Raw genomic sequence first — 7,084 nt, 5'->3', positions numbered from 1 at the left:
AGAGCAGCAGTAGCAGCTCGGTGACTCCCTGAAAGCAGGGGATGGGTGCCCTGTTTACAGATGAGAAAATGCTGGCGCGATGTGCCCCAGGCCGCCCTGCAGGCTGGTGCCAGAGCTGGGAATAAACCAGACCTCCCTGCTCCCAAATCTCGGGCTAGGAACGTGAGTAACTATCCCCGGCTTCAATACACGTGTCCCAGCAGAGGGACTAGGGACTGTGATGTTAAATAATGATTCCTGCGTGATATGCAATAGTTGCTAGGGGCTCTAATCAAGATTCAAGCCCCTCTGCGGCGGGCGGTACTTTACGCAAAGGATAAAAAGCAGTGATTCCCCCTTGCAGCCCAGGGGCAGAGCTGGCAAGGATGAGCAAGGAAACGGGGAGAAAGGCAAAGCAGTGGTGAAATACAAACATTCATAGGCTTTTCAGTGCTTTACGTATGTGATTAGCCCTAAGTGCTCACATGCAGAAAAAAACTCTAGGGACAGGGCTGCTGGAGCTGCTTTTTGTCTCCTCTCTATAAACAATTACCTGCTCTCAGTGTGAGGTGGTTTCAAAATCCAAGGATGAGCTGGGGCGCCAGAACTCCTTCTGTGCTGCTTCTCTCCCAGAAGGGAGAAATTTAGTATTCCAGACTGTCATCAGTAGGTTTTTCTAGCATGAAATTCACTTAAAATTTGAAAATGTACTTTGCAGAGGTCTACTCCTCCACCTATCAAGTACCCTTTAAAAGTTACTTTCTGTATAGGTTCTTTTAGCCTGATTTTTGATGGAAATGAAGCTTACGTGGTCATGGTGTCTGCATCTGTCTGCCTGTCTGTCCATCTCTCTAATAGCTTTTGAACCCACTGGCTGATTTTGAGCAAGTTTGGCAGAAGTGTAATTACATCCCTACAGATTTTTGTGAAAATAAATGGCCAAAGCAAAAAAAGAGACCCCATCACAGGTTACAACAGGGAAAGTTACAACGTGGGTTCTTGCCTCATTAAATTTCAGATATTCCTTAAAAGTGAAAACACTCGTAATTGCGGTATCTGTATAAAAATCTTCAAATGAGGTTTATGCCATCTTAGACACCCTAGTCAATCAACTACAATATACAAATACACAGGAGGTGCAGCTTTGTTAGTTCCAGTGCTAACTAAACCAGTTGCTGGTTGGTTTTTTTTTTCTGTACTGGAGGCTGCCTGCCTCTCTAACTCGGCTATTTCATGAGCGGCTGAATAAAATCTCTTTAATCCTAGGTGCTCTATTCATTCATAGCTGCACAATGTAATCCTTTGTTTTCATTTAAGGCTCCCACATGAAAGCAAGAGTAGGTTCACAGATATATCTTCAGTTTTATATATAAAAGCAAGCAAACATTTCCCACATCCAAGTAAAAGTAGCAGAGATTTTTCAGTCTGTTGTGATGAAATGTTTAGCCCCTATCTCTCACTCTAAAAGATGTGTTGCCTACGTTTGATTTAATAAAGAAGGGCAAGGAACTGAGCAAAAGCTGAGAGAGACCCTTTCCCAATGCATGCATATGTCCTGTCGGAAGAATGGGAAGGGGAACCTTCCTATTCTTGTAGTAATACATTCCAACCAAGCATATTTCCTATGTGGAGTTTTTATTAGGTGTAATGATTCAGTTCCTTTTGATATACCCTGACCTGTGTGCTGAGCGGCCTCACCTCAAAGACTGGTTAAAAAGGGCAGTGCAAACAAGCTGCCCTCTCTGTCACAGAGGTAACCCAACCCTTCAGGACTGGAAAAGAAGGAACGTGGCAGGCAGGGTTTGGGGGAAGTACTTTTGCCCAGCTCTGACCCTCTGGGAGGGAGGAGTGAATTCCAGTTTCCATTTGAGAAGAGGGTCATTATTGTTTCAGCTCAGGTTTTCCTCTCTGCCCTTAGCACTGTCTCAAGAGAAAGCAGAAAGGGGAAAGCTGCTTTTGAATCGGGCTGAGGCAGCTGCAAATCCACACAGAACTGCACTATCAGTCCTTTGATTTATTTTGTTCCTGGGGATTACTTGCTGGAGGGGCTACACGTGCAGAGGCAGGGTTGGGTCTCTTTGCTTTTCGCCTTTGTTTGGGTGTCATCCCAGCCAAGTCCTGGTTAAGGTCTTGCTGACTTTTCTGGTCTGGTTCCAAAACATTTCCTAAAGGATGTAAACTAACCTATCAGGAAATATTACCTCTTATTGTAACCCTCCCCCAACCCCATTACAGTGTCTTAAATCTTCTGCCTTCAAACACCTCCCACGTATATTCAGGTTCCTTGGGCCTAATTGCTTCACTTTCCTTTGCGAGGCAGTGCAGGTTGAGTATTAGATAAATATGTGACACCTTATATTTAGCATTAATTGTAATTGTGCTTGTCCTGAGCATACGTCTTTTTTGCCAGTCCTTCCTGTGTAATTTCAGTCCCTAAATAGCCCACCTCATAATATATTCTTTCATAAATTTCCCAGCAGTGTTTTCCTTCTGCCATAAACTGCTACAAGCTCTTGTTATAAGCTTTTGGGTGCTCAGCAATGTAGGAATAAAATTCTGATGCTTTTCCCTTCACCTTTTCTTTACACCTTATTTCTCCCAAGAGAAATCTACATGCCAAATACAAGTAAAATCAGGGAAAAGTATTAAAAAGAAAGTATCATTTTGTGATAAAGTGGTTTAGAGCTGTACAGCAGAAGCCTTATTTTCAGGGGGAGTATCCTCCAAAACAAACCAACATGATTTACAAAAATGTCTCTGATCAAATATACTTCCTTTTTCTCCATTAATCCAGCAACTGGTACAAAATGAGTTTCAAAAAGTAAACAGGGTGGCTGCAGTGATGGAAGATACAAGAGAATGTTTTCCACTTCTGGGTTGTCCCAGCTGCAGGTTGCCCTGGGGCAATGAGGCTTTGCTGTCTTGAAATGGAAGGGTAAATAAATAGGTGCCTGTGCCATGGTTGTTATTAAACACTACACTCCTTCCCTGTGCTAGCTGGCACCACAGTAAGGCCTGCAAAGGCTTGGTGGAGATTGCAGCTCCTCGACTCTCTTCTCTGCATCCAGGACCCAGGAATTTGTGGGGAGACTATGAGGTGCACAGCAACCTGCGCTCTGCTCATCCCGACTCTGAAATTTCACTTGCAAGGGCTGCCAGCCCAGCGCAGGAATGGGCTCGTAAGTCAGGCCCAAGTATTGGCAGAGCTAAAAAGCCTGAAACAAGGTGATTTCAGGGTGGAGAGGAAGAAGTGTCTGCCCTCACTGTTCTCCCTCCAGTGACCTGAAGAGCTGCAGGCGGGTGGAAGGTAGGTGTGTCACTTCTGCAGCAGCAGTGACAGACTGCAATCTGGAGGATGAAGAAATGCTCTCAGATGCTTCCTTTCTGTCATATTACACTGCCTCAGGGAGAAAACCTAGCTGCTGAATTGGAGAATTGCCGCAACTGAGTCAAGTGCTTCTGCCCTCCCACTCAGTTTTTCAGCTGTTGTTTTCATGTGAGAATAAATAGGTAAGAGTCCTCTGAAGAGAGCAGAAAGGAACAATTGTGTTTGCGGACTCATTTCTTGCAGCGAAGTATATGCTGACTGAGCACGCACAGAAAGGCCTTTAGCTGTTTTCCTGGCTGCTCCCATTCATGGGGCAACAGTTTCCTGTAAGAAGTAGAGCTGACCCAGGTCTCTTGCTTAATCTTTTGACTCTGATACACCTAAGGACTCAAAACCAGTTGCATTTCAGAATTCAGCTGAACTCCCTGTGGAGCCTTGACTAAGTCATCTGCCGTGCCTCAGTTTCCTATCTGTAATGTGAGGAAAATACTACTCCTACTTCACAGGACTGCTGCAGGGAAGAGCTTAAAAAATAAAAATCCAGGCCAGCATCTCCTATGTTTACTTTGGTTTCTCCTTCAAGGATGGAAGAGGGAAAAAAAAAAAAAATACAGCTGTAGAGTCCCTTTGCACATGAGCCAAAACCTGAGTGGAAGCTCTGGCTAAAGAAAACAGTGAGGAATAAGCAACGCAGTCTCTGAATAGGATGCTTAATTGCTGCTGTAATTATGTAGCTCTCAAATTACAGCATGCTTTATAGACAAAGGAACACCAGGAATGGGGTCACTGATAAGTTAAGGCAGCAACAAGTCTGCAGCATCATGTACTTACCTGTGTATTGGCTGCCTGTCAGTGTGCATTGCTACTAACTCTTTGGAGAAGAAAAGGCTGAGGTGAGAGCTGATAGGGAGAAAAGTGAAGCACATAGGGAAGACATAGATGGGTGTCCTAGGCAGAGGCTGGAAGAACAGGGAGCAGACTGGCAGGAAGCAATTAATGGAAAGATGGTGAAGCAGGCCACTAGCTGGTGTGGCAAGGTGAGGTGGGGAATGGAGTTATGTGCTGATGACAGGGACAAGATGTTAAGAGGGAGATAAGAGGGAGACAGTGGAGGGAATGCAAGCTACATAATATGTCCAAGAGTGATCAAATTTGTTTGAAAAGCTGCAAATCCCTGGAGGAAAGGAAAGCTGTGGGAAGCTGAGATGAGGGTCTGGCATCTACCACCCTGGAAGATGTCTGAAAAAACACATAGCATAAAAGGAAGGCCTGATATTTTATATTGAGAGGGGAAGAACCGAACTGTGAGGCTTGGTTGTGGGGAGGAAAAATTAGAAGTGGGCCCTAAACTAAAAAGAGAGGTAGAATCAGGTTGGTCCCCACAATAAATGGAAAGCCATATGAAGGGAGCAGCATAGAAAAGAAAAAGGAACCCTCTGAGAGGATATGCAGAAGGCTTAAGTGTAGGCTTAAACCTAAAGGTGGAACAAGGAGATCTGTGATTCATGAACATTAAAAAAAAAAAAAAAAAAAAAAAGCAGCTAGATTTTAAGATGTGGTAGCAGTGTATTTACTTGGTTTGGAAGATGCCCTTTACTGATAGACATACACTGGCCTCTGATGTGTATTCTGCTTAAAAATACCCAGAGAGGCAATGCAAAGAAGAAATCAGCTGTTCATGACCTTATCAGAAGCACTTCTAGTTCGAAAGGTTCCCTGCCTTTCACTTACTGGTCTTTCTGTCCAGCAATGCCTCTGTGGAAGTAGGTGGCGTGGGTGCAAGAAACTCCCATGAGTCAGAGGAAACAAATAAAAGGAGCCAACCAGACCTTCCCCCCTGACAGTCTGTTTCCAGAGAGACGTGTTGTAGGTGTGAAAGCAAAACTTAGGAAGTTATGCTCGAAATCTGCTGTTTAATTTTTTTTTCCATATAAATCCAGAACTATTGCCATTAAAAACGTAGCAGGTGACATCCCCCACCTGTCTGCTCTTCCTGTGGACAAAGCACCCTTTGGTGTGACTGAGACACTTCACAGAAACATTTATCCCAGGTTACAACACCACTCCAAGTAGGGGTGCTCTCCAGCTACCCCAAAGCCACACAAGGAGAAACAAGCATATTGAATGTGTTTTTTGATACAGGAGACACTACCACTGGGGACTTAGCAGAGGAGAGCATCTAATCCAGTCAGCCTCACACATGGTGATGGGCTTGGTCTTGAGACAGTGTCACAGTGGCAGAGATCCAGGCCATTACTCCCTGGGTCTACAGACAGCTGAATTCTGCCTTAGAATATTATATTTTCAGATCAGCATTGAAATATCTTCCTTTGAATTATTCCAAAAGCAAAACCCACATGCATAATATACTTATGTTCCTCCAGTGTCTGGTTTTAGACCCATTTCTTTTGCAACTCAATTAATCAAGATTTTGCTGCTCATTTTAAAATAAGTGGCATTTCTCTTAGGAAATTTATAGCTTTCAGTCTTAGATGTTTAAAAATAATCCAGTGGATTCTGATCTAATCCAGATTCACAAGCCATTCTTGTCTGTTAATATCTAAACACTTTGACTCCTTTCTCCAAAGGGATATTTTTCAGACACATTGTCCCCCACTACTCTTTATTTTAAGGCTGCAATAGGTTACCATGCTGCACCCTCATGCAAAACACATATGAGGAAGGGAGGGAGAGGAGGAGATAAAATGTAAATAAACCTCAGCTCCAAGCTTATCTATGTTTCTTTTTTTCTCCTCTTCTCCTGATGATAGAGAATCTGTAGACCTCTCTCTGTGTTTAGGCTATCCTCCTTACACCCTCCTTTCTATTTGCTCTGCCATCCTTTTGTAGGGTCATTTAAAAATCTTCCCTTGACAGTGATCAGGGGCATTTTTCCTTTTACTCTTCCAGCAAGGCTGGCTCAGGAACATGTTCCTGCTAGTTAGAACCCTAACACTTTCTTCCCCACCCTCCTTCTGTTGGAGAAGCAGCTGCAACCCCTGGGGAAGGGTGCAGATGGCAGATCCCCATCCCTCTCAGAGAATCTCTGCTCTGACAAGCAGGATGAGAGAGTCCAATATTCATGGCCTTACTTCCACTTTGTTGAGGCTGCCAATTAGTAGAGGAAGTGATGATTGGGTTTTTTTCCCCCATGCTGACAACTGACCTGAGCCACAGTAAGGCAGGAAATGCAATTAGACAGCAGATGATCTTGGGAAGGACTGCAACTAATGGCCTAGCATTTTGCATTTCTCACAAACATTTAATTTATCCTTCTACTCTTCCTGCAAGTTGCCTATGGGATGTAGTGGGGTCATTTCATCCTCTTGTAATTGCCTTGTGATCCTCTTTCAACGCTGCAGAGCAATGTAAATAGCAAAGTACAGCTCAAATATCACTCATGTCAAGGCTTGTGACAAGCAATGTGAGAGATGTATTGGTGTCATTGGTCATCAGGTAGCATGGTGGTTTCCAGTTAGGCTTCATCTGAAGGGCATTACTGCAGCAAGGTTATTTTGAGCTTGGGGCAAAAATTTACCATGACAAAGCAACATCACAGCCTTTGTCCATCACCTCTACAAAGCTCTGTCTGGCATTCAACATTGCAAGATACGCAGTCATGGTACAGGAGAATGAGAATCACAGAATGGTTTGGGTTAGAAGGGACCACAAAGATCATCTAGTTTCAGCCCCTCTACATGGTCAGGAACACCTCACACTAGACCAGGTTTATCCAAGCCCCATCCAACCTGGCCTTGTACACTTCCAGGGAGTGGG

Source organism: Heliangelus exortis, chromosome 1 (assembly GCF_036169615.1).
Source record: "Heliangelus exortis chromosome 1, bHelExo1.hap1, whole genome shotgun sequence".
NCBI classification, from domain to species: Eukaryota; Metazoa; Chordata; class Aves; order Apodiformes; family Trochilidae; genus Heliangelus; species Heliangelus exortis.
Note: the sequence above shows the minus strand (reverse complement) of the source record.